The 27,345-nt window shown below is 42.3% G+C and overlaps 1 protein-coding gene and 1 long non-coding RNA gene across 9 annotated transcripts in view; both read right to left on the minus strand.

Moving 5' to 3' along the window:
- Positions 1 to 27,345, minus strand: part of CREBBP (CREB binding protein) — a 152,774-nt gene that overhangs the window by 84,988 nt on the left and 40,441 nt on the right. The window lies entirely within an intron of this gene.
- On the minus strand, positions 5,878 to 27,341 carry LOC135232962 (uncharacterized). Its single transcript, XR_010323612.1, has 2 exons — positions 14,826 to 27,341; positions 5,878 to 13,316 (listed from the first exon to the last, which is right to left on the minus strand). It is a non-coding gene; the product is annotated as an uncharacterized LOC135232962 (long non-coding RNA).

The raw sequence follows: 27,345 nt of genomic DNA on the forward strand, positions 1-27,345 counted from the left end.
CTTGCGTAAATTAAAACAAATTCTTCACAAAGCCCACTAATTAACTTGAGTTCAAATGACTTACTCAAGGTGAGATGGTAACTCAGTAAAATGATCAGTATCAGCAGGTGCCAGTCTGTTTCCATTGATGCCCCCTCCCGGCTCCCACCCCTGCCTCACCAGATTATCTTAAAGCAATTCCCAGACATTGTATCATTTCATCTGTAACTATTTCTTCTGTGTATTTTGAACTAATGGAATCTTACTTCAAATGGAATATAATGGGGAACTTGAAAGCAACCAGTTCTTAGAGTAAATCAGGATTAAACTGAAGGGGCTCCCCTTGGAAGGCTTGTTCTCCCAGTGATTTTCCTGACGTATCCTAATAAATCAGAAAATTTCTTGTGTCAAATTGACAGTTGTAATTTTACCATAAAGGGCATTTCTGATACTCAACTAGGTCCTTTCAATTGTTATCTGAAACTAAGAAGAATTGAAGCAACAGTTTGTATTTTCAGAAAGCATTACACAAAATTAATTACATTTAGCAATGACTTCCCCCAGAATTTGTTTTCTTACATAGACTCAAGCTGCTGAAACACTGTTCTTAAGAGGGCCCAAATATCTGGAAACAAAACACACTGCCATTTCCATTTCCTACAATTCATTTTAAGTTTCTCTACTTATTGCCAAACGTGTCAGAAAGCACACTGCTCCCACCCCATCACTTCATCCCGCTGTCAACCAATGTCTCCCAAGCACCTGCTATTGCTATTAGGTGCCCTCAAGTCAGTTCCGACTCATAGTAACCCTGTGTACAACAGAAGGAAATACTGCTCGGTCCTGTACCATCCTCAAACCTGCTGTCATGCTTGAGCCCACTGTTGCATCCACTGTAAGCCAAGTCTCAGTCGTGCTGACACAATTTGTCTACATGTCATGGAGCTCCACCTTACAGCCACCAAACTGACAAATCAACGACATTTTGGAAATTTGTGATTTATTAGGATATGATGAGCACCAACCAAAGTCTATGGCAGTGGGGGGAGGGGGGACTTTAAATGACACTATCCCCCCCACATCCAGTACCCAAGTTAGTCGCACCCCTTCAGTGTCGAGAGGAAATTAAACACCAGAGGAGCCCAAGAGTCTCCAAGTGCACTAGACCTCTTCTGAAAATCTATTTCTGAGATGTGTGAGCACTGTGGACAACTTTCGTGGAATCGTCTTGTCAGAGTGAAGATGAAAGGCACAGTCAGTTCAGGTGAGTCACACCTGGGGCACAGCCATGTCTACTTGCCTGAGCCTCACCGGGAAGCCGTCTTCCAGGGACACGTGGATAGATTTCATGAGGAAATGTGCTTTTCACTTTTTCCTCTTTGCCACCCATAAGTGAAGAAAATGATTTCAACAAGGTCTCAAATTCTTATGAGGTGAGAACACGGTAAAATCAGAGATCGAGTGGGGCATGTGAAGGACGTAAACTTGCAGGGCTCTGTACACTTTAATAGGAAAAAAAAAAAACACCCTTGGCCTATGACAAAAGCAAACAAACACACGTTGAAATTCCAAGACGCTTGCAGGAGGTCAGGCTCTGAGGCAGGGGCTCAGCATCAGGGCCAGGACTGGCCAAGCGTGACAGGGAATGCAGAGCAGTCCTCCCTCATATCACCTCTGCTGAGCCCCTCAGGCAAGGCTCTCCCCATGTCACAAGCTGCCCCCTGACAGCCTGGCAGAACCTGGGGGCCCACTCTCCTGTCCAAGGCTGCCTCCTACCCACTGCAGATTTAGGTAAAGCATCTCTTTCTAGAGACTTCTAGATTTTTGAATTTCTAGTCGGTATTCTCTTTTGATCAAATTGAACATTCTGGTTCCCATGTCTAGGCTAATACACATACTTTTAGTACCAATGCTCAAGATAAGACAGTAAAATCATGATGTCTAATTAATTTCAATTAACAAAAATCTTGATACTGCTTCTGATTTCCCAACAGTTACTTAATAGTAATTTAGTGGTAACTTGGCTTTATTTTCAACTGAAATTTACTGGAACTTGGTTTAAGGCTGCTAGAGAGAGAATTACTACATAATTTGTTCAATAAAATCCAGAAAGCAGAACAGAGTAAAATTAGGTAACCCGATGGCAGTGGGTTTTGTTGTGGTATAGCTGATTGTAAAATTTATATAATACGTGAACAAATCAAAATTTATGGAATATTGGTATTCTACCTCATCCGACAAGTCCATATATGTTAAAATTTCCTTTTACTCTATTCTTCCACACAGAGCCCCCTTAAGCGTTTAACTCAAGTTCAATTTCAGAAAATAGGAAAAGTACACTACAGTAAAACCAAAAAACCAAACCCACTGCTGTGGAGTCAATTCCAACTCATAGCGACCCCGTAAGATGGAGCAAAACTGCCTCATAGGGTTTCTAAGGCTATAATCCTTATGGAAGCAGAATTCCACATCTTTCTTCCATGGAGTGGCTGGTGGGTTTGAACTGCTAACCTTTCAGTTAGCAGCCAAGCACTTAACCACTGCACCACCAGGGCTCCTTGTATAGCAAGTAGTTTTAAAAAAGGGCAAGGGAATAGTTCTGCCATAATGAAATCTAAATGCAATCGCACCTTGTAGCTCTACCAAGCTCTCCCACGAAAAAGCATCCTCCTGACAAAGAAGATCCTTCGTCCTTAGGAACTCAGTGGCTGCAGGTCTGTGTCTACCACTTCACTGAGGGATGAAAATGTGTCAACTACAGCTCCTGCCTGCCCACCCCCCCGCCCCCACAAGGATGTCTTAGCATAGCTCTAAAGCATGAGATCTGATAAGCACAAATCTACTCTTTAGGGTTTAGTTCAAAAAACATGAATCATGCCCATAGAGCCCTTTATTACTGAAACAAAGATGGTGCCGACAGCACCATCTGGTGAGTGCATCAGCCCATCTGTCAAAAGCTGCTCCAGTCCTGAACTATCTGGCGAGTGGGCTGGTGAGGTGGTGAGCAGCCGCCCTCAGCACGGTTGCCTGCGCACAGAAGAGGGCCAGGTAGCTATCCCTCCAGGGCTCTCATACAGTCTGCAGGTGTACTATGGGAAGTACAAAGTGCTTAACAACTGGACAGCGTGACTTTCTCACGAAGTATCCATGATGATCCATCCAGAATCTGTCTTGGGCACAAAACTGTAATAAAACCCTTTGCCCTCCTGGAACGTTCGTCTCCTCTGTGTCAGGTGCTTAATTAGCATTTGTGGAAGAATCACATGAATAAACGCTGCAGACCACGGTACCCTGCAAGCCTTCGGGACAGGAGAGCTCCCAGCATCAGCCCAAAGGGAGAAGGCGACCACAGGATTTGGGCATGTCGCCCCCTGCTGGAGGGGGAGGCAGCAGTAGCGGTCCTCTTTCTATCTTCTAAGATTCTCTGATGCTGAGGTGCCTGTGCTAAAAGACGGAGGGGTTGGTGTCTCCGCACGGTGAAGGTAGTTTTGTGTCTGGTCACATCACATCCAGGGATGCAGTCTGGCCATAAACTGGTCCTCTGTGCTACACTCACTGGCCAATAAGCCCTTAGCTTTGGTGCAAGACCCAGCCCATGCCCTGACCCAGAGCTCACATGGCATGCTGAAATCATGACCCATTGGCCTCAGGGGTCACCTCCGCCGCAGCCTTCAATTTCCTCAGTGTGCAGTACAAAGGTTACCATGGTGTCGGATATAACAACTACAGACACAGTAGTGAGAAAGCAAGCGCTGGGCTCCCAACAAATGTAAGACTTCCTCCACTACACCCTCCAGGAGAAGAACCCCACAGCTCACCCACCTCCCCTGATCAAACAAGGCCTAGTCTTATAAAAGAGGTAGCCAGCTCAAGTCCAAAGCTAGTTAGGGGACTCAGGTAGAAATAACACTGATAGCAAACAGGGGGTTAGACCAAACTGGAACAACACAGAACTGACCATCAAAACAGAAGTTTCACCCCACAACAGGTTTCTACAACCAGTAGCAAACCAAGTATCCATTTCTCACTTCTCTGTAGGACAGAGACAGAGAACGCATCCTTCCCAGGCAGGGCCACCACCAGGTAGCTCCCCTCCTCTCATCCACAGCCCCCACACACGGAGGTGGTGGCGGGCCAGGCACCACCTGGAAGCCCCTGCCCACCCCAGAACCATGTGCAAAATTTTGTGCGCTGTATATTTCGGGGGAGAAGGTTCATCATCAGACTCTCAAAGTGGGTCCCAAGATCCCCTGAAGACTAAGAATCACTGCCCTCAGGGGAAGGAAACCCCCTCCTCACCACACCCTTTGCTGTCACAGATGAGGAGGGGCAAGCTCTCCCTGACCTCAAACCATCCCCTCTACCCTGTTCTGAGGAGTCTCCTGCCCAAAGGCACCAATCATTCAGGTAACAACCATCGTCACAAATGAACTCATCTCCAAATAACCTCCTGAAGTACAAACTCATGAAAGGGTCAGATCCTAACCACTCATTAGCTAAAAGCTGAATGTGGGCATGCTGCCTAACCAGCGGAGACTACCTGGAACAAGAGGGAAGAAGGAGGCTTTCCAGGGGCCCTAGGACGGTGGCCAGAAACACGAATCTACTTCCAATTCCATGTGGAGCAGCCCCTTTAAGTGGTAACAAACGCTGACTTTGATGTGGCTTCGATGAGATCACTAGATGCTTTTGTTTTTCAAAAGCTCAGTTCTTCAGTAGTTTCCTTCATACTCTGATGTACTTTTGAAACCGCAACCCGCAACAGAGCCATCAGAGAAGGCCTGCTCTGGGGAGTTATGGGTGCGGGTCAGAAATGGACAGTAAGGGCAGGAAATACGATGTCAGCAATGAGCTTAGTAGGGACAATTGCACGAGTTAGAATTTTCAGCCGAAAGAGCCTCAAATTATCTGGTTAAAACCTAGCACGTGGATGAGGAAATGGTGGCCCTAAGACCACACCAAATCAGGGAGAGTGAGCTATGAGGCCCTCCCTGCTCCCAGTCTGGTGACCCTGCCCTGCATCCCGCAACTCATCACCTCCTTGCTTAAGCAGAGCATTGTCTCCTCCAAGCACACTGGCCTCTCACCTGTGTGGTACTCAGTATGGCTGGACATAGGCAGGTGAAGGAGACACTGGCTCTGTCCACAAAGACCCAGAGTTGGCAAATATGGCCCAGCGCCTATTTTTATAAAGCTGGACTTCACTTCAAAGAGAAAGTAAGCCATTGTGGTTAAGTGTGTGGACTGCGTAATGGCTCTGCCACTTGCTAGCAATTTACTTAAATCTCCCTGTGCCTTGGTCTTATCATCTGTAAACTGGGGTTAACAGTAGCTCCTCTTAGGGTTGTTATGGGGAGTAAACAAACTGATATATGTGAAGCACTTGGAAGAATAACTGACATGGTGTGTGCTATACATATTGGCTGTTGTAGTATTGGGGTCCCTGGGTGATACAAACAGTTAACAGGCTTGGCTGTTCACCGAAAGGATGGAGGTCTGAGTCCACTAGAGGCACCTAGGAAAAAAGCCTGGTGATCTACTTCTGAAAAATCAGCCACTGAAAATCCTACGGAGCATAGTTCTACTCTGACGTACACGGGGTCAGACTCGACAGCAACCGAGTTTTTTTTTCAATACTAGTATTTGGTTTTGGGAGGAATCAATTTACACTAGATATAATTTCTCTTGTAATCACATTTAGGAAGGGTAATAAAAATAAAACAACATTTTCAGAGAACATGTGATGGTGGTCAGTGGCTCAAATATACAGGATGATAGGAGAGGGCAGCTGGAGTTACGCACATTTGATTATGAAACATTTTCAGACAATCGTAAAAAAACTTGTAACAAAAACAATGCTGTGCATTTACTGGATGTATAAATGCTTTAAATACACACTTATTTCCAAATTGTGGCACGACGGTTTAAGAGCTACAGCTGCTAACCAAAAGGTTCAAATCTACCAGCTCCTCCTTTTAAAACCTATAGGGCAGTTCTATTCTGTCCTACAGGGTCGCTATGAGTTGGAATCAACTAGATGGCAAAAGGTTTTTGTTGTTTTATTTTCAAATTGTCCTAGTACATTAAAACATTACCAGTTTTCATCCTAGATTATTTACCAGCTCTAAAAACAATAAACTCAGAATAGTCACTTCAAACTTAAAATCTATCATAAGCAATAATGATATATAATCAAAACACTATAACCTAACCTTCCTGGGTTGAAATTCAAATCAAAACATTTAAAAAAAAGAACAAGAAAGAACAGGCCCAAGAAAAAATAAACTGCCGAGACTCCTGCTTGTGAGCCAGCCACGGCAGGGCTATAAGCACTCCATCTGATGTGGCTTCCACCTGATCTGACATTTGTTAAACAGGAGCTTTAAGCATCTTTCTTCACACAATGGTATACACTTAAAACCACAGATTCATATAAAGTGTGTAAAACAACACAATTCAGTATGCCAGGAGAAAAAAATTGCCAAGTAAGAGTCAGAAGTAGTCCTCCCTTTCAATGACACAAAGAACCAGAACTAACCCAGATGATGGCCATATCATTTGTAAAGCCAAAAGGATTTTCTGCTGGCAACTGACCACTGTTGGAGGAAGGCCAAGAAAAGCAGTTTTCATGGAAAGACAGAGCTGTATTCAGTTGTCTGCTATCACCCGCTTGCTCCTGGAATCCTTCCAGGCCCATGACTTGGCAAAGAAAGAACACATAGAAACATTCAACTCACTGCAAGGCCACCAACAGCCCGTGGCCACTGGAAGCACACCTGGAGACAGCACTGACCGCTGCCCCAGAAAGCAGGAGAGAACGGGCTGGGGCCCAAAGCAGCCCCATGCATGTGTCTGAACCCCTACATGCCACTAACACTGATGCAGCCCCAACTCTAAATACCTTCCCTGCACCAATAAAACCTAACTGGGGTGGGTAAAACATCTTTAGCCACTCTCGTGGTATTTCATTCGGATGACACATCTTCCAAGAAGCACGGACCAGAATGTGACTTGGAGAGAACATGACACACTGAGGGACACCAGACATTGGCTTGGGACAGGGGCCTCATGTGTACCCACCATCCCACTGCCCTAGAAGCTTCTGGCAACGAAGCGGTGCCTCGAGAAGTCACCACCATCAGACACACCAGCTCTTCAGGGTGAAGTATGCATCCATCCTCAGCAAGAGCACCGGCAGAATTCCACAGAGACCATTACACCACCCAGCTGTGAGGCAGGAACGCTTCACACTCCCTCTAAGCTTTGGCATCCCTCATCTAGAAAACATGCAGCACTGAGGTTACTGCCAGGTGATCTTTCAAGTTCCTTCTGATTCTAAAATCTGATCAGTTTGTGAGTCATTTAAGGGCTAAGCTCCCCGGAGACGCAGTCTCTTGCTGGAGCCCACAACCCAGGATTCTGGCTCTGCACAGCTAAGTGCCAGCCCTGGACTAGAGGAGCTACATCTCAGCAATGCTATCTGTGAGGACCCTATCGGTGGCCAGTGGAGATGGCGGGTTTTGTAGGGCACTCCCTTGCCATCCACACAGCAAGAAGGATCCAGCTTTATACAGCTCTGCATCCTCCATGCCACTCCATATAGCATTTTACAGAAAGGGCAGCTAGGCCAAGGTACAGTGTATGGGTACTAAGATTTAAGTTGTTTATCTCTCCTAATTCTTCCAAATCCCAATATCTTTTTGGAGTCCCTGGGTGGTGCAAATGGTTAAGCACTAGGATGAAAGCCTGGGGGTTCAAGTCCACCCAGAGGCACCTCAGAAGAAAGATCTGGCAATCTATTTCTGAGAAAACAGCCACTGAAAATCCTATGACGTGCATTTCTACTCTGACACACATGGGGTTGCCATGAGTGGGAACTGATTTGATGACAACCGGTTTCTTTTTTTTTACTTTTTAAAATCTTTTGAGGTAGGAGAGCAGCCCCGTTAGGACTGAGACTCCTTCAAAGCAAGACACTGCCAAGTCCACAGTGGCAATGGAGAAAGAGAAGGAAAGAACAACAGGCAATAAAAGATTTGGAGAGAAAAGGGAAAAAGATGAGAAAAAAAGATGAGGAAACGGCACTATGTGGTATTGCCTTGTACAGAGAATTACTCTTTTGTTAGAGGAGTTTTAATTCGCACCGCAGCTCAGCTATGGGACAGATTAGAGTCTCTAATAATCCCCTTGGTCAACCTATGCATTTACCCAAAGCCCTCGGCCGAGACAGCTCTTGTGTTAGGCAAAGAAGTACCTTCCCCCGTGGCTTTACAATCCTCTCACTGATGAGCGAGAACACTCAGAGGAGGCAATGAAATAACAAAGTGGTGTACACACAGGCAATGCAGGAATCCAGGGAAGAAGAAATAAAGATGGGTTAAAAGATGCATAGGAGGCTTCAAGGAGGAGAGTCCAAGACTCCTTCTAGTAAGATCTAAAGGAGAAAGAAGCCTGACATCTCAGAGAGTTTGGGTTCCTCCTCATTATGGAGGGAGGACAACTCAACAAGTTGTTAAACTAAAGGCTATGAGCTCTACCGCGGACCCTCATGTCCCATCAGGTGGGACACGGGCAGCCAGGCCCAGGCGAAAGCTGTGAGGCCCATGTCCACACAGGGTGTGGTGGGACTTCCCCCTTTCTAACTCCTGGCCTCAGCTGCAGAAGAGGACTGGGGTGGATACAGCCAGGTCCTGCTGATTAACTGCCACACATCTACAACTGAAAAACAAACTCGAAGATGGAGCACTGTTTGAAGAGTATGTGGCTCCACCTCTAACCAAAACTAAGTTGTGAAAAGTCCTAACAAAAGTATACTTGGTACGGAAAAGTGTCTTAAATAGGAGACAGCAGGGTAAAACTACGGGCCTTTTTCATAAAATGTATGTAAAAGTGCTCTGAACGTTGAAAGCTGGAGAATCAACATGAGGTGGGAGTGATGTTATTAAAAGCAAAATGGTTCTTTTACTACAAAAAGTCACTCGTTACGGACGAGGGAAAATGCTCCTTGTAAATTCTGTTTAAACAACAACAACATACAATCTTCAGTAAACGCAAAGGAAGAAGGAAAAACATCAAAATGTAGTGACAACTGGCTGGAGAGGTTATGGGTGATTTTTATTTTCTTTTTTATACTTCTGTATTACTCAAATTCTCTTCACACAGTGTTATTTTATTCTAAAAATTAAAAATTTATTTTTTAAAGCTATTTTCTAGTCAAATATTCTGACTGTCCATGACAACAAGATGACCCACTGTTTGGCTGCACGGCTGTACTTAAAATACTAACGTAAGCCACCATCAGACACAGAGTAAAACTTGTTAGATCAAGTTAATAATGACCATCAAAGATTACTCATGGGTGGTAATTCAAGTCAAATTCGTCCTGGCTGTATGTTGTCATATTTTGCTCTAATGTATTATACATGCGACCAGAAAGAAGCCTGAGGGAGGTGCAGACATCTACCACCACTATCTGCAAAGGCGGCTGGAAGGAGGGACAAAGAGGCAAACGCAGCCCACATGCAGTCAGGATACAACGAGTCTTACATAGCTCTAAGAGCGTATGCTTACCTCCTCAGAGAGCACATGGCTGACTCTTGGTACAACAAAGGTACAATTTACCCTACTATTTAAACTATTCGGTTCACAGTTCGGAAACCCTGGTGGCGCAGTGGTTAAGTGCTATGGCTGCTAACCAGTTCAAATCTGCCAGGCGCTCCTTGGAAACTCTATGCGGCAGTTCTACTCTGTCCTATAGAGTCGCTATGAGTTGGAATCAACTTGACGGCAGTGGGTTTTTGGTTTTGGTTCACAGTTCAGGCAGCGAGGAATACCACTTCATTGAAATCTATCTAGCACCTGAGCTCTGGAGAGCAAGAGGTGAGAGATGGGATCATGAGGGATTTGCCTGGATTTACTTAGTTCCCAGGTGTATGCACTTGTCATTCAACAGTACCTATTTAAAAAGCAGGTCTTTCTGGGCAAGGAGACAACGAGCAGCTCTCCCACCCAGTGGTGTCACTAGGGTTGGTGTCACCCTCCTAGGACCTCCTCCAGTACCAGATCACACAGAATCCTTAGTAATGTTTTTTGCACTAATGGTTCTCGTAAATCATTAATTCTTATACATCACTCTTTCTTTTCCTTTAATTACTACTTCATCCTCAAAATATTTATTGATATAGGTTTACAAATACTAATTACCACAATATTGTAGCTAAAATACCAGAAAACTTGACAAAATCAGTGACTATGAAAACACTGGCAGCAACGAAAACAACAGTATGTGCTTATAGTGTCTGTAGACAAAACCATGTGAACTGGGTAATGACAGTTCTGGTGAGAGGGCATTAGAAGGTTCAAAAGTAAATTAGTGTTTTAGCCTTGTAGGTATACTGATACATGTAAGCTGGCCTTACAAAAAATGCTGTTACAACTACAGAGATATTTCTATAAAAAAAAATAAATTTCTGCTGAAACACTGCACAAAAATTTTATAATCATTTTGGTGTCATCCCCTCTGACAGTGTCATCCAATGTGGTACGAAGCCCCTGCACCCCCCAGTCATGCCACTGCTCACACCTGCCTGGCTCCCTCCCTAAAGCCTCCTTGCCTCCTAGTTCTCCCTAGGCTCTTAGTAATTATGTTCTTATCTCTGGGACAGCAGAAGTAGAAATGGCTAATGAGCCATGAAAGAGATGTCTATTAGGCATCTGCTGGGGGGCGGCACAGTGGGTGGTGACCTGCAACAGCACCCAGGGCCACATTACCACAAGTCCAAGGTAAGAGACGCGGGTCACCAGGAAATCAGAGGTGCACCATGAACAGGTGGCACCAACTGCCAAATGGAATCTGAAGAGGGAAAGAAGGGATCTTGACCCAGGAGGCAGGCTAGATGATGACACCAATATCTTAGTGGCCACTGCTTTGCCCCGTCGCTAATGAGAATGCGGTAAGATGCCTCAGCCTCAGGAAGGGGCCTGGATGCCCACTATGCCTGGAGGAGTCCACCAAATAGTCTGAATGTCCACAAGCAATATAGCAAGATGACCAGCCATGTGGCTGGGAAAGAGTTGATAGACGGAAGGCATAAACTATAATGAACATGAGGAATGGAAAGGACAGGGAGAAGCTGATGGTTGATGCTGGAGATTCCTCACCAGAGGTGAGCACTGTCCAGAGGAGCATCACTCACATCGACAGACAGGAGAGGAAGATGCTATGACCTCTCCAACCAAATCCTGACAAACGTGACCTGAGTGACAGCTCCTGTCTTCTGGCCACTCCCACCTCTGCACACCTTTCCCTCAATGAATCCACAAGTGGAGGCCACACACCTAGGTGGAGCCACACCCTGACAACCTGGAGAGGACAACAGCCAAACAAGCCAGCACGTTCTGCTCTACAGTACGTCTCCAGGCAAAATGTGCCAGGCTTGCAGGCAGTAAAAAAAGCACTGAGTAATCTCTCCTTGGACACCCCACCTTGGTTCCCGCATGTGGTCAGTAGGGTTGCTGGTCACTGAGATCGCATGTGCCCATATGCCATGTACACAGGGTTGCTACGACTTCCGGTTTCTGACTTCAACAGGACAGCACATGGGACAATGCTCTGAAAGCCACCAAGCACTGTGCGATCTGAGGTGGCTTTAAGATCACTTTCCAAAATTAAAGCATAGAAAATCTCTAACATAAGACACGGCTCTTTAAAATGAACACATTTTCTAAAAACCTGAGAAGTTGTCGCATCCTAATGGCAACAACTTACAAAGCCAATGACTGCAGGATATTATACATATGTCTGAAGTCTGTCTTTCCCAGCATTAGCTATCTGTTGCCCTGTCCTAGAAAGGATTTAAGATAGCTTGTTTTCCAGCTCATTCTTCATATACTTGGCAGAAAAACATGCAGTGAAGAATATGGCTCATTATTGAGTACACGAACTTTCCACTTGGTAAATAACAAAGCAAACGCTGCAATCCCATTACTTCTGATCATGCACCATTTTTCAAAAGCCACAAACCAAAGCACTGTGTTCTTACCCTACGATACATAATAATATGCACAAATGTATATACACAGAACTCTGGCCTCGCAATTATAACCCACTGATAAATATTGATGTTGACAGGAAACTGTCGTCAACATTCAATTCATAGCCCCAATCAGGTGCTCTAAAGAGTGCTCTGAACGCTCGTCTGATTAGAATGTTCAGGAAAGGTGCTTATTCCTTTACTAAGAGTCAACAAGAAATGTAATATTTGAACATGCATAATGTGTTTTACCAAAGTCTTTAAGAGGGCTGGGTGAAACTCAATTTATAATTTTAAGCCTTTATTAAGGAGTCTTGGAGGCACAAACGGTTAAGCACTCGGTTGCTAACTGAAGGTTGGTGGTCTGAACCCACCCAGCCGGTGCAGGAAAGAAAAGACCTGGCGATCTGCTCTCATAAAGATTACAGCCTAGAAAACCCTATGGGACAGTTCTGCCCTGTCACATGAGGTAGCCATGAGTCGGAATTAACCCAACAGAACCTAATAACAAATGCCTTCACTGGAAAAATTACTGCATCACGCCTTCCTGTTTCTGATATTCTGCCACACCTGCTATTTGCACCTCTTAAAAGGGGCACTGACACTAGAAAAGTTTTCGTTTCAGAATGTTGTCTGTACCCTCAAAAGCATGGGCAACAGTAGAGAAAAATTATAATAGAAGAAAAACACAAGGAAGAATTTAAAAAGTCATATAATGGAACATAACATAGAAGTTATATGAATCAAATCTATGCATCAATTTTAATAATGCCAAGTTTTTAAAAAGATGAAGCATATGTTCAGTATATCATATGTAAGACACTATGTTAAATTTTATTTCATTTATTAAAAAACTATAAAGCAAGGTAAATCTCCCATGTAGAATAATTCCAAATAAATGATGTAGCTACTCTACCCTAAAGGAGGTGGAGCATAACTCCAGCTGTGTATGTGTAGTCTGTGCAGTGACTTCCTGCCAAGAGTACAGCATGGATAAGGAGGAAAAGGGTAATTTTACACTGGAGAAACCTGACAAGCATGACCTTAGCCAGGGGACCAAGGTCAGCATCAACAGTGATAAATCATGTAGACAAAAAGCACCCCTGATATGATGTGATGAGACTGGCGGTTTACTCCTTTGTAGTCTTTCTCCTAAAACCCATCACCCCAGTCTAATCATGAGGGAAAAAACCCACCAAATTCCAACAGAGGGGTGTCTTACAAAATACCTGCCCAGTACTTGCCAAACTGTCCAGGTCACCCAAAGCCAGGAAAGTCTGAGAAGCTGTCACAGCTAAGAAGAGCCTAAGGAGACATGACAAGTAAATGTAATGTGGTGCTCTGGATGGGATTCCGGTATTTAAAAAAAAAAAAAGGATATTAAGTAAAAACTAAGGAAATCTGAATAAACTATAGCCTTTACTGATAATGTATCAATACTGGTCCACAAACTGTTGATGAATGCACTTCAAAACGGGGAAGCTGTCTAGTATGGAGGGACAGGGAACATCTCTACCTATCTTAACAGTTTTTCTGTAAGCCTAAAACTGTTTAAAATAAAAAAAGTATTTTAAAATATCGGGGAAAAAACTACAAATATCAACATGTGTTAATTCTAATGAACACAGGTCCCGATTATATTACTCTTTGTTCTTTTTGGTGTTTTGAAAATAGAAAACTCAGAAATTTACAAATCAAACCTTTCTTGTCACAGTAACACAAGAAAAATATTTAGGAAGAAGACTGATTCTTAAAATCACATGTAAAGAGAAGTTATCGTTATGATAGCCTCCTGCATGTAAAGTAAACACACATTTTTCACTAGCCAGAAAAGTCAACTTCTTTATGGGTCTTGCAAAATCTGCTTGGATTAATTAATATCTCCAACTGGGAGCCAAGCCCAATCAGACCCCAGGCAAGGCTCACTTCATACAAGGGTGTGTTTCAATAAAGGTGTAAGCAATAAATCCTTTCACATGGCAAAAAATACTCCCTGGGAAATTAAGACTCACTCTCCAAGTTATTTGTTCTATCAATTTTGTGTATCAGGGAAAGCCTGATCCATACCCAGAAAATTAGGTAGTATGCTCTTTACCACCCTGGTTTGAACTCAGTTGTATTACAGGCAAAATGGTGTAGTAGAAAAAATATACAGGCTTTGGAGTTAGACATAACCATATTTTAAGTCAAAGTCTGCCACTTTCTAACCTGTGCCATCTTAAATGATTTCCTGGGAGGCGAGAACGTGGCTCAGAACCTCTTATTCCACATGTCAAATAAGTATGGCACCCACCTCACAGAATTAAAAATGAGATGAGGTGAAACCAGGTTTGCAAAGCATCTAGTTAAGTGTCCCATACAGGAGGCATCAAGGAATGTTATCCCTCCCCATTCTCCCTCTGACTATAACTCAACAAGAGTAAATATAGTGATTGTTATCCTTGTTTGTACCAGGATTAAACTGAAATTTTATGCTATAATCATATACATAATTCAGAATAATGCCAAAAATATTACATGGTAATCAACATAAAAACCCTAAATGTTTTAACTTAGTGACAGATGGACAGCAGTTACTGTCCACAGTAACCATAACTCTTTCCAAAATTTGGTGAACACATTTTGGAGAAGCAGGCCCTGTGAGCTCTGCTTTGGACCCATTTACGTCAAGAATGTTAGGTATAGCGCTACTGTCCTGTTTCCTACACGGAACAGATTACTCTGATAAATAAGACAGTAAGAGAGATAACTTTCAAAGTGTGCCATGTACAATCACCATGGGGCACCATTATATACCTTAACGCATGCTCTTACCATCAGAACAGAGATTATCTCCCGGTGCCCAAAGAAGCACAGCCACAGCCCGCACGCCTTCACAGCTTGTTAGAATGGCAGCATCCCAGGCCCCAGGCCTCTGAAGACTCCCCAGGTGATCGCAGCTCATCCCAGTTTGTGAAGCACTGCCTAGTCTATGCTAAAATGTGTCAGACAGGTTCACGGACAGACTGGGGAATAGTTCTTAAAATGTATGCACTGCTGGAAAAGCACCCTAGAGAACGACAAAGGGCAGAAACTTTTACACAGACTGTGGATTTGAATACTGGGCGGTAACTTCCCAGTTGTGACCCCATGTAAATTACTTTATTTCTGAGCCTTGAATTTTTCATCTCTTTAGTAGTTACAAGGTAACTTTAAGGCTTAGATACAATGATTCTTCCAAAGCACCCAGTAACCTGGCCCCGTCTCCTGCGCTTGGGGGTGGAGGAAAATCCCTCCACCCAAACTCAGAAGCTGATGGGCTGCTGTGGTGGGAGTTCATCTGAGGTGGGGTTGGCCTGCAGAGTCAGGCTCACAGTTTCTGACCTCCCCAGAAATTCCTATTTGTTCCTTCAAATCAGCAAAGTTTTCTGGCCAAGAAATCACAGCACAACAAAATGCAGAACTCCACAGGCACCGGAGAGCCAGCCCAGGGACACATGTGAGCACAGGCAGGGGAGAACTTGGGGTCACTGCCCAAGTGCAGGACTGCCAGAGGGGCTGGAGCTCAGGGGTGCAGCAAGGGCCTTGTGTGTCAGGCGCTGGAGTTTGGGTTTTTAATTGAAAGCACCTGGGAGCTACCCCGGATTTTTGTGAAGAATGCCATGTTGAAGTGTGTGTATTCAGGCCACTGTGTAGAAGAGACCAATTAGAAGATGACTGCAACTGTCCAGGTGAGAAGCTGAAGACCTGCACTCAGGAAGGAGGGCTGAAACAGGCTGGCAAGCCAGGCTGTCTGCATTCAAATCCTGGCCCCTATCTACTGTGTGACCTCCGCAAGTCACTTAACATCTCTGTACTCATCCCTGTCTGTGAAATCGGGATGCCTGAAACATCACTGGATGGTTGTGAGAAGCACAGGAGTTAACCCACATAAAGCACAGCACGCAGTCCCTGATACATGGAAAGGGCCAGTGAGCATTCATTTTCACTGCTACTCTAGGTAAGTGCTGCTCACTGGGTCATCAACTGGACACAACTTAAGGACCCACAATGTAGAGGACGGTTCAAGTGGCAAGACAGTGGCACCAGGAACGTACTGGCTAGTCAGGAGGAGGAGCAGGAGGGGAGATGAGGATGAGTTGAGTTTGAAAGGTTGAAAAGGAAGAGGTGATATTCAGAGGAATAGGTTCGGCTCTGAAGCACAGGAAAGGGGCTGAAGTGAGTAGGAGCCACCAGCGACAAACAGGACCTGAGGTGCGCTGAGAATCACTACCAGTATAGAGGGCTGAGGTGCGCTGAGAATCACTACCAGTATAGAGGGCTGAGGTGCGCTGAGAATCACTACCAGTATAGAGGGCTGAGGTGCGCTGAGAATCACTACCAGTATAGAGGGCTGAGGTGCGCTGAGAATCACTACCAGTATAGAGGGCTGAGGTGCGCTGAGAATCACTACCAGTATAGAGGGCTGAGGTGCGCTGAGAATCACTACCAGTATAGAGGGCTGAGGTGCGCTGAGAATCACTACCAGTATAGAGGGCTGAGGTCTGCTGGGAGCAACCACCAGTATACAAGGGCTGAGGTGTATTGGGAGCAACCACCAGTATACAAGGGCTGAAGTGTTCTGAGAGCCACCACCAGTATACAAGGGGCTTGGTATGCTGGGAGCCACCACCAGTATACAAGGGCTGAGGTGTGCTGGGAGCCACCACCAGTATACAGGGCTGAGGTGTGCTGGGAGCCACCACCAGTATACAGGGCTGAAGCATGCTGGGAGCCACCACCAGTACACAGGGGCTGAGGTATGCTGGGAGCCACTACCAGTACACAGGGGCTGAGGTGTGCTGGGAGCTACCACCAGTACACAGGGGCTGAGGTGTGCTGGGAACCACCGCCAGTACACAGGACTGAGGTACACTGGGAACTACCACCAGCATATAAGGGCTGAAGCATGCTGGGAGCCACCACCAGTAACTAGGGGCTGAGGTGCACTGGTGGCAATCAATGTCTTAGATGTGAAGGAGACTGGATGCAGGAAAGTGGTGGATATATACAGAGTTGAAAGGTGGCAGGAGGCAGAACTGAAGGATACCTACCGGTAAAGGGACTAAAAGATCCCAGCAAAGAGAGCTGCCAAGAAGACAGAAGGAGCACAGAGCCAGTAGTGACAGGAGGAAAAGGTGGGGACAGGGTAGGCACTTCAGGAGAGCAAGAATGCAGAACAGTGTCAAAGATAACTGACAGGGCAAACAGCATCAAGACTGAGTTACCTGGTAAACTTGACAAGGAGGTGAAATTTTTACTTTTAACTTGGTTGGACAGTGGTGGAGAGAGGAAGAGGACAGAGCTGATGTAACCAGTCTTGAGAGGCCTGGCTGGGATGGGGAGGAGGAAGACAGCCATGCTGTGCCCCTCCCGACAGCGTGGCACTGACAGAGCAGAAGCAGCCATAAACGTTAGAACCCCCTCAAAAGAGTTTTAAATAACATACCATCAATTCTCAGGAAAACAGCAAACACCAACATTTTTACAGTAAATACCTCTAGAGAATGGGATTTTGAGATGTTTTATCTTTATATTGTTCTACATCTAATTTTCTAAGAATTCTGTCCCACTTCTATAGCTATAAAACGTCCATTTTATTTTTTTAAAATTGGTTTCCAGACATTCAGCTCTAGGCACCATGAAACCATGACCCCAAGAGGAAAGAGATTCATGAGAACCCCTTTGGTTCAAGGTGCTTCTAACTGCAGTGGGCCAAGGTGCAGCTCCAAAGGAGCACAGTCCACTTGCTGACCTGGGGGCAGGGATGGCGTTTGGGGCTGCTGGGGTGGCTAGAATTTGTGGTACCAATAATGCACTGGCTAGTCAGAAGAGCTCAAGAGATTGGCATGGATCCCTTTTATGTTTTCAGTGAGTACCTAGTTGTGCAGGAACTAGCAAGGAACTGTGAACTGAACAGATTCCGGAGATGGCACCGGGCTGGGGACATAGGAGTTCTGACCAGCTGGAGATTCAAGACCTTGCTGAACACGCCAGGCATTCAACTAAGACACAAAAAACCCAAGTCTAAGGAGCAGGGCTCCTCAAGGCCTGCACTAATGAAGATTAAAAACAAGCCTTGAAAGACCCAAACCAACCTAGTTAACTGAGTAATTAACTGCCTGCCAGAACAAAGCTCAACACTCTCTAAAGACAACAAAACCTATATTGTGAATACATCAACCACAATGTACATTCCACAGTCAAAAATTAATGAATAGGTAAGAAAATGTGACCCATAAGCAGGAATTTTTTTTTTTTAAGCCATACGTGAAACAGATTCAGAGATGCTGGTTGGAATTGGCAGACAATGACTTTAAAAAAGTTGTTAGAAATACTTTTAGAGATTTAAGGAAAAAATGGACATAATGAGTGAACGGGGGGTCTCAGGAGAGAAATGAAAACTACAAAAAAGAACAATAAGGAAATTCTAGAATTAAAGAATACAGTATCTGAAATAAAAAATTTGATGATTGTGGTGATGGCTATACGACTCTAAATTTACTAAAAATCACAGTACTCTTAAATTGAGTGAAGCTGCTAAAAATTATTTTTTTTAATATATAAATAGAATTGTGAAAATTTCCTAATTTGGTGAGGCTTAATAAATCCCACACAAGATAAACACAAAGAAAGCCACACATAGGCATTTCTCCGCCAAACTGCTGAAAAAAAAAAGAGAAAAATTTTAAGGTAGTCAGGGGAAAAAAGATACAGTACACAAAGAATAAGATTATTCACAAACTTCTTATCAAAAGTAATGCAAGCTAAAAGACAACAGAAGGACCCGAAGGCACCAACATCAACAAAAAAAAACCCTGTCAAATTGGAATTTTACATTCAGTGAAAATACCCTCCAAAAATCAAGGTAAAATAAAAACATTCTCAGATAAACAAAAGCTGAGAGAATTTGTCACCAGCAGATGCACTATCAATAATGTTATTATGGGAAGTTCCTCAGACTGAAAGAAAAAGAACAGCATATGGAAATATGGATCTGTACAAAATATTGAAAAGCACTAGTAATGGTAAATAAGTTTTTTTTTTAACTTCTTAATTTCTTGAAAAGATAACTGACTGCTTAAAACAAATTTAACAACAACATATTGTGGTGTTTGTAACATATGCCAGCAGTAAAAGTTATGACCACAATAGTACAAAAGGGGCTAAGATTCCTAGACTATACATAAAGTTATAAGATAATAATTCATGGATAGACTGTAAAAAGTTAAGAATCATACTGTATCCCTAGAGTCAACCACTTAAAAAAGAGAAAATAGATATAAAGCAAAAATGTCAAGAAGATATAAAATAAAATACTAATAAGCCAAGACCAAAAAAAAAAAAAAAAAAAATCGAACTGTATGCTGTTCATAAGATACTTTAAATATAAAGACACAGGTACATTAAAAGGATGAGAAAAGACATGTTTTGCAAATACTAATCATAAGACAGTAGGAGTGGCTATACTAATATTAGACAAAGTAGATTTCAAGGCAAAAATATTAGCAGAGAAAAAGTGGAATGATAAAAGGTTCAATTCATCAGGAATTGTGTGTTCACCTAATAAAAGGGCTTTAAAAACATGAAGCAAAAACTCAGATTTACTTCTGACTAAAGGAAAAATAGACAAAATCACAATTATTGTGGGATATTTTTAATACTGCTTGCTAAATAACTGAGAGAACAGACAAATTAGTAAGGACAGATCAAACTTGAATGAGGGCTTTGCACCTATTTGTTCCAGTTGGAACCCCTGCTAAGAACTTGCATTTTTACCAAGTTCCCAGGAAGTTATACATATGAATCACCTGGGGGATCTTGTTAAAATGCAGATTCTGACTCAGTATATCTGGGGGTGCAAATGCAAATTCTAAGCAGCAAATTTGCCCTGATTTGAACAATACAATCAACCAGCTTACCCTAGTTGACATTCACAAACACTAATACCCTACCAGCTATAGAATGCATGTACTTCTTGAGTGCATGTAGAACATTCATGAAGACAGAACATAAAACAAGAATCAATAAATTTCAAAGACAAAAATCAGAGATCTCTGACCAAACGGCATCAAATAAGAAATCATTAACAACATAGTATCTGCAAAATCCCCAAATATTTGAAAATTAAGCAATACAATTCTAGACAGCCTACAGATCAAAGAAACCACAAGAGAAATTTAAAAATATTTGACTAAATGATGAGAACAAAACATACAAAACTCTATGGGATGAAGTCAAAGCGGTATTTAAAGGGAAATTTAAAGCTCAAATATTAATACTGGAAAAATCTAAAGTCAATGATTTAAGCTTCTACCCTAAGAAGCTAAAAAGAACAAAGAAAACCCAATAAAGTAGACGAAAATTACACAGAAATCAAACAATAGAAAAAAATTAACAAAATCAAAAGTCGATTGTTGAAAATATCAATCAAGTTGATAAGCCTCTATCTACACTGATGGGGGGGCGGGGAGAAAGCACAAACTATAGTATCAGATGGGAACCACCACACCTTATTACAGCTTCTACAGACATTGGAAAAAACTAGGGAAACAAACATACTTATGCCAATATATGCAAGAACTGAGATAAAATAGACAAATTTCTTGAAAAACATGAATTACCAAATAACACAAGAAATGGAAAATCAAAACTATAGTGACATATCATCTCATCCCCATTAGAACGGCAATGATCAAAAAACAGGAAATATTAGGTGTTGGTGAGGTTGTGGAGAAACAGGAACCTACCTTCATTGCTGGTGGGACTGTAAATTGGTACAGCCACTAAGGAAAACAAAAAAAGCTGAACACAGAACTACCACATAACCCAGGAATTCCACTCTTAGGTATTTACCCAAAAGACCTAACAGCAGTGACGCTGACAGACGTACGTACACCAATGTTGATTGGAGCATTTTTCACAGTAGTCAAAAGGTAGAAACAACCAAAATACCCATCAACTGATGAACAGATAAACTGTAGTACATACATACAATGGAATATTATTCAGCCATAAAGAGGAATGAAGTCCTGATGTATGCCACAACACAGATAAACCCAGAGGACATTATGCTGGGTAAAATAAGTCAGGCACAAAAGGACAAATACTATATGATCTCACTAATATGAAATAAGCAAATATATAGAAACCCTAAGTAATTAGTGGTTACCAGGCATGGCAAACGGGGAAAGTGGAGGTTTTACTTAGAACGCACCGAATGTATGTTAACGGTGGTGGTATAATTCAGGAAAGGTAGCAAGAGTGGTTGCACAACTTGAAGAATGTAATCAATGCCAAGGAAGTGCATGTGTAGAAATGAAGTGTATGTTTCATTTGTGCACGGTATGAAAAAAAAAAAAAAAGACATGAAAATCTTTAACAGACAATAACTATTAAAGTAATTGAGTCATTATTTAAAACCTTTCCATGAGGGACGCTCGTAGTCCAGAAGCTTCAATCTTACATAAGCTCTTTCAGAAAAGAGAGAGGAGGGAAAAATTTCCAAGTAATTTTATGAAGCCAGTATATTCCTGATATGAAAGCCAAATGCTAGGAAAGAAAATTATAGAACCATATCCCTCGTGAATACAGATGCACAAATCCTGAACAATATACTAATACATAAGATTTAGCAATCTATAAAAAGCATAATACACCATGATCATGTGGAATTTATCGCAGGAATGCAAGGCTGGTTCAACATTCAGAAAATATGTAATTCACTACATTGACAGAATAAAGAAGAAAACCTATGTGATTATCTCAACAGAAGCAAAAAAACCACTTGAGAAAATTCAACAATTATTCATGATAAAACCACTCAGCACACTGGGAATTGAAGGGGACCTTCCTCATCCCGATAAAGGGAGACCTAAAAAAGCCTACAACTAATGCCATGCTTACTAATGAAAGACTGAATACGTCCCTCCTCAGGTCAAGAACAAGACCAGGGATGCCTGCTCTCATCACTTTAATTAAATATATCATACTAGGTAGAGCAGTAAAGCCAGAAAAAGTAAACAAAAGGCGTACAGATTAGAAAAGGAGTAGTAAAACTGTCTTTTTCTCTCAGACAACATGACCTAGAAAATTCTAAGACATCTACCAAAAAAAGTACTAGAATAAAGGAGTTAGTAAATGCACAGAATACAAAGGTTAATACACACACAAAAAAAATCTCATTTCTCCATACTAATACCAGAAACAAATTTAAAAAATGCATCATTTACATTATTAAAAAGCTAAATAATTTAGGGTTAAATTTAATGAACTTTGACAATATGCTAAGTGAAAGAAGGCAAACACAAAAGATCATGGTGTTGTATGATTCCATTTATGGGTAATGTCCAGAACAGGCAAATCTACAGAGACAGAAAATAGATTCATGGTTGTCAGGAGCTGGGGGGAGGAAGAAATGAGGAGTGACCACTAATGGCTTCTTTTTGTGACGTCTTAGTTACCTAGAGAAGCCTTAGTGGTGCAGTGGTTAAATCTGTTTGTTGAAAACACCACAATTGGAAATCCATCAATTCCTGGAGCCTTTGTTTTGCCAATGCCTTCAGTGCAAAAAAAAAAAAAAAAATTTTTTTTTTTTTTTTTGCACTGAAGGCATTGGCATAAAATCCTTCAATATTCCAACTTGAGGCTTGATTTTTTTTTCTTCAGTTCTTTCAGCTTGAGAGATGCCAAGCGTGCTCTTCCCTTTTGGTTTTCTAACTCCAGGTCTCCGCACATTTCATTATAATACTTTACTTTGTCTTTTCCAGCCACCCTTTGAAATCTTCCTTTTAGCACTTTTACTTCATCATTTCTTCCATTCACTTTAGCTATTCTATGCTCAAGAACAAGTTTCAGAGTCTCTTCTGACATCCATTTTGGTCTTTCTTTCTTTCTTGTCTCTTTAATGATCTCTTGCTTTCTCCATGTATGGTGTCCTTGATGTCATCCCACAACTCATCTGGTCTTTGGTCATTAGTGTTCAACATGTCAAATCTATTTTTGAGATGGTCTCTAAATTCAGGTGGGATATACTCAAAATCGTATTTTGACACTCATAGAGTTGTTTTAATTTTCTTCAGCTTCAACTCGAACTTGCACATGAAGAGTTGATGGTCTGTTCTGCAGTCAGCCCCTGGCCTTGTTCTGACTGATGATATTGAGATTCTCCATCATCTCTTTCCACAGATATACACCCACTCCTTACTTTCCCACACAGTTAGGGTCCAAAGACCAGGTCATTATGCGAAAATTGGTGTTAATGTGAAAACGGAGGATTTTTTTTTCCTATTTTCACACCATCCATTTGTCTGATTTTATTTAGAAATCATGATCATAGAAATAATAACGGCTCAGATTTACTGACGTGCTCATCACTGTGATGAGTGCAGGTATGGATTATTCCTCCGCAGAAAAGGAAGTCTGGAGGAGACACAGCTGGATAAAGCTGGGCTGTGTGACTGGAGGGTCCAGGCTTACTCACTTCACCTCCCACCTGTGGTGGGTCAGAGCTTCCCTCACAGAGCCACCTCTAGAGTTCCACTCCCACCCCTTCAAGCCCTGCGTTCATGATCCTGGAGCTTGTTCTGTCCTCTGGGCTTGGTGAGTCACCTAAGCTTGAGACTCGGGGCTTCCTGCAAGGGTGCTGGGAGCCTGGCCAAGCACCTGGCCCCATGGAGACAGGCTTCAGGCCCAGTTTGGCCCACTTTGGGATGTCATTAAACTTGCACTCATTTCTTCCAAACACCCTCTCCAATGTCTCTTTCTTTCCTATCTTCCCACCCCACAGCAATTTTGAGCTGCAGGGCCTCAGGCCACTTAAGAGCTGGGAACCCAGAAAAGGTGCCTGCTGGCTCGGTGCCACTCACATGTCTGCCCGGAGGCCATGGCCCTGGAGGAGGCCAGCCCATGTGGCAGCTGGACAGAGTGCCCCCCTGGCAGGAGGAAGCAGAGGGCGTGGGATGGCAGAGTCCAGCTTCTCTGAGGGTGCCCAAAGGCTCTCTTTGAGGGAAGGGATGCTCTGTAGCTGTTGCCACCATGCCCGCTGCCTCATTAATGCACAAAATAGCCAGAGAATAGATATTCTACCACTGTTGCAAATGTAGAATGCTGGATAATGAAATAGTTGATAAATAAGGCGTAGGTGTATAGTTGATTTGATTCCTATGTATTCCATCCTGCAAGGTCTATGTGTACAGTCACCATTTATGTTGTTGAAAAAAGATATTTCCAATGAATACCAGCTTCTAGTAGCTAACAGCAATCGTTATAGATGTATTTGTCTTCCTTGCTCCCCCCATGTGTGTCTGTGTGCATTCTGCTCTTTTTATAACTCAGAAGTGATTAGATTAGAACCCATCCTACTCAAGTATGACCTAATTACCATAACAAAGAAACCTTTGTTTCCAAACAGGATCCTATTTATGGCATTGTTGTTGTTGCTAGGTGGCAATGACTCAGCTATGAATCACAGAGATCCCATGTACAACAGGATTGGATCACTGTGATCCATAGGGTTTTCATTGGCTGATTTTTGGAAGTAGATTGCCAGGTCTTTCTTCCTAGTCTGTCTTAGTCTGGAAACTCTGCTGAAACCTATTCAATATCTAACATGAAAGGCTCCACTGACAGATAAGTGGTGACTGCATTTGAGGTGCACTGGCTGGGAACTGAACTCAGGTCTCCTGCATGGATGCTGAGAGCTCTGCCACTCAACCACCACTGCCCTTATATTTATAGGTACAGCAGCCAGGATTTCAATACTTACTTCTGGGAGTCACAATTCAAACCATAACACGGGGTTTTGAAAATATTCAAGAAATTAGTGGTAATGGCTGCACAACCTTTTGAAAATACCAAAACCACTAAATTGTACACTAAAAAAATAATATATGTACATATGTTAGTGAAAGACATGCAAAACCTTTTCACTGAAAACTCCAAAACAGCTAAAACTTTGCATTTCTAACAAGTTCCCAGGTGATGCTAATGCTGCTCGTTAGGGACCAATTCTGAGAACCACTAGTAGATCACTGGTTCTCAAAATGTATTATACATAGAATCAGTTGGGGATCTTGTCAAACTATAGATTCTGATTCAGTATATTGGGGTTGAAATGCAAATTCTCAGCAGGAAATTGAACTGGAACGAACCAGTTCGAAGCCCTGCTCTAAAACCCTGCTGGATTAAAGAAGACCTTAATAAATGGAGAAATATACCACATTCATGGATTGAAAAACTCAAGCCAGTTAAGAAGTCAATTCTCCCCAAATTGATCTATAGATGCAATACAATTTTAACTGTGGGCCTAGCAGGGTTTTTCCTAGAAACTGACAAGATGATTCTAAAATTTCTAGGGAAATCCAAAGGACCCAGAATAGCCAAAATGATCTTGAAAAAGAACAGAGCTGTGAGGCTCATACTACCTGATTTAAAACTTATTAAAAAAAAAAATTTTTTTTTTTTTTGTAAAGCTATAGAAACAGGCAAATAATAGTTCAGACTTCTGTAAAGGGCCAATTAGTAACTGTTTTAGGTTTTGTGGGCCGCATATGGTCTGTCCCACATTATTATTGTTTGTAACCCTTAAAAAATACATAAAGCCATTCTTAGGCTGTGGGAGGTCTAAAAACAGGGCTTGGGTTGGATTTGGCCCATGGGCTGTAGTTTGCCAACCCCTGGAACTAGAGTCCAGAAACAGACCCACCCTTATCCAGGCAACGCTATTCCTAGTTATTTATCCCAAGGGAAATGAAACATATATCCACACAAAGCCTTTACAAAAATGTTCACAGAGCTTTATTCATGATAGCTCCAAATTGGAAACTACCCAAATACCCATCAGCAAGAAAGTGACTAAGTAAACCAAGGCATACGCACAATACAGAATTGTATACATACAAGAGAATGCCATGTGCCAACAAAAAGGAATGAACTACTGATTCATGCAACGACATGGATGAATCTCAAAAACAAGTCATGGGCCTAAAGAAGCCTTGCAAGGAAAGTACATACTGTATGAGTCCATTTACATGAAGCTGGAGAAGAGGTAAAACTAATCTATGGTGAAAGAAATCAGTGGCGATTGTGGGGAGGAGGGCAGGAAATGAAAGGGGATAATAATGTAAATATTTTATCTCTTGACAGGTATGGGTGCATGGGTATATGTATTTTGACAAATGCACCAAACTGTAACACTGAAAATGTGTCCACTGCACTCTATGCAATTATAACTCCAAAAACATTAAAAGTAAAACAATAAAATATTTTTAAAACAAATATATCTTTAACTTCAGATACTAAATGTTTACCTTTGGCAGTTTAACAAGATTGATTGGTTTTTCTTACAAGTATTATCTTCAAGGCAGTCGCCTAGAAAACTTACAAGTCTTCAATGGTGCTATTATGTAAAACAATCAGTTTTTGTTACAGAAAATAATCAGTTACAAAGTTAACGGGGAAAAAGAAATATGACTCTGTCTTGGGCTTAAATCAAGATACATAATTACTGATATAAGACCAGAAGGGAAAACATTAAGGAGCCCTGGTGGCTCAATGGGTAAAGCACTTGGTTGCTAACCAAAAGGTTGGCAGTTCAAGCCCACCAGCGGTTTCAAAGGAGAAAAGACCTGGCAATCTGGTCCTGTAAAGATTACAGCCTAAAAGATTCAATGGGGGCAGTTCTACTCTGTACTATAGGGTCATTATGAGTCAGAATCGACTCGACAGGCACACAACAACAAGGAAAAACATCAGAAACTTAACATGAAGTATAACTCGGTGACAGGAGTATGGTCAACATAATTCCTTTCTAGACTTTCCTGTGCTTTCAAACTTTTGTACAAAAAAAACCAAAGATTATTATTATTATTATTTATATTCAATCCGTATGCTGAGCAAACAACCCGAGAAACTGGACTATATGAAGAATGCAGCATCAGGATTGGAGGTAGACTTATTAACAACATGCAATATGCACATGACATAACCCTGCTTGCTGAAAGTGAAGAGGACTTGAAGCACTTTACTGATTAAGACCAAAGGCTGTGTACAGCCTTCAGTATGGATTATACCTCAACATAAGGAAAACAAAAATCCTCAACTGGGCCAATAAGCAACATCATGATAAATGGAGAAAATACTGAAATTGTCAAGAATTTCATTTTACTTGGATCCACAATCAATGCCCATGGAAGCAGCAGTCAAGAAATCAAGTGACGTATTGCACCGGGCAAATCTGCTGCAAAAGACTCTTTAAAGCATTAAAAAACAAAGATGTCACTTTGATGACTAAGGTGCACCCGACTCAAACCATCTT

Source organism: Loxodonta africana, chromosome 12 (genome assembly GCF_030014295.1).
Source record: "Loxodonta africana isolate mLoxAfr1 chromosome 12, mLoxAfr1.hap2, whole genome shotgun sequence".
Taxonomy (NCBI): Eukaryota; Metazoa; Chordata; class Mammalia; order Proboscidea; family Elephantidae; genus Loxodonta; species Loxodonta africana.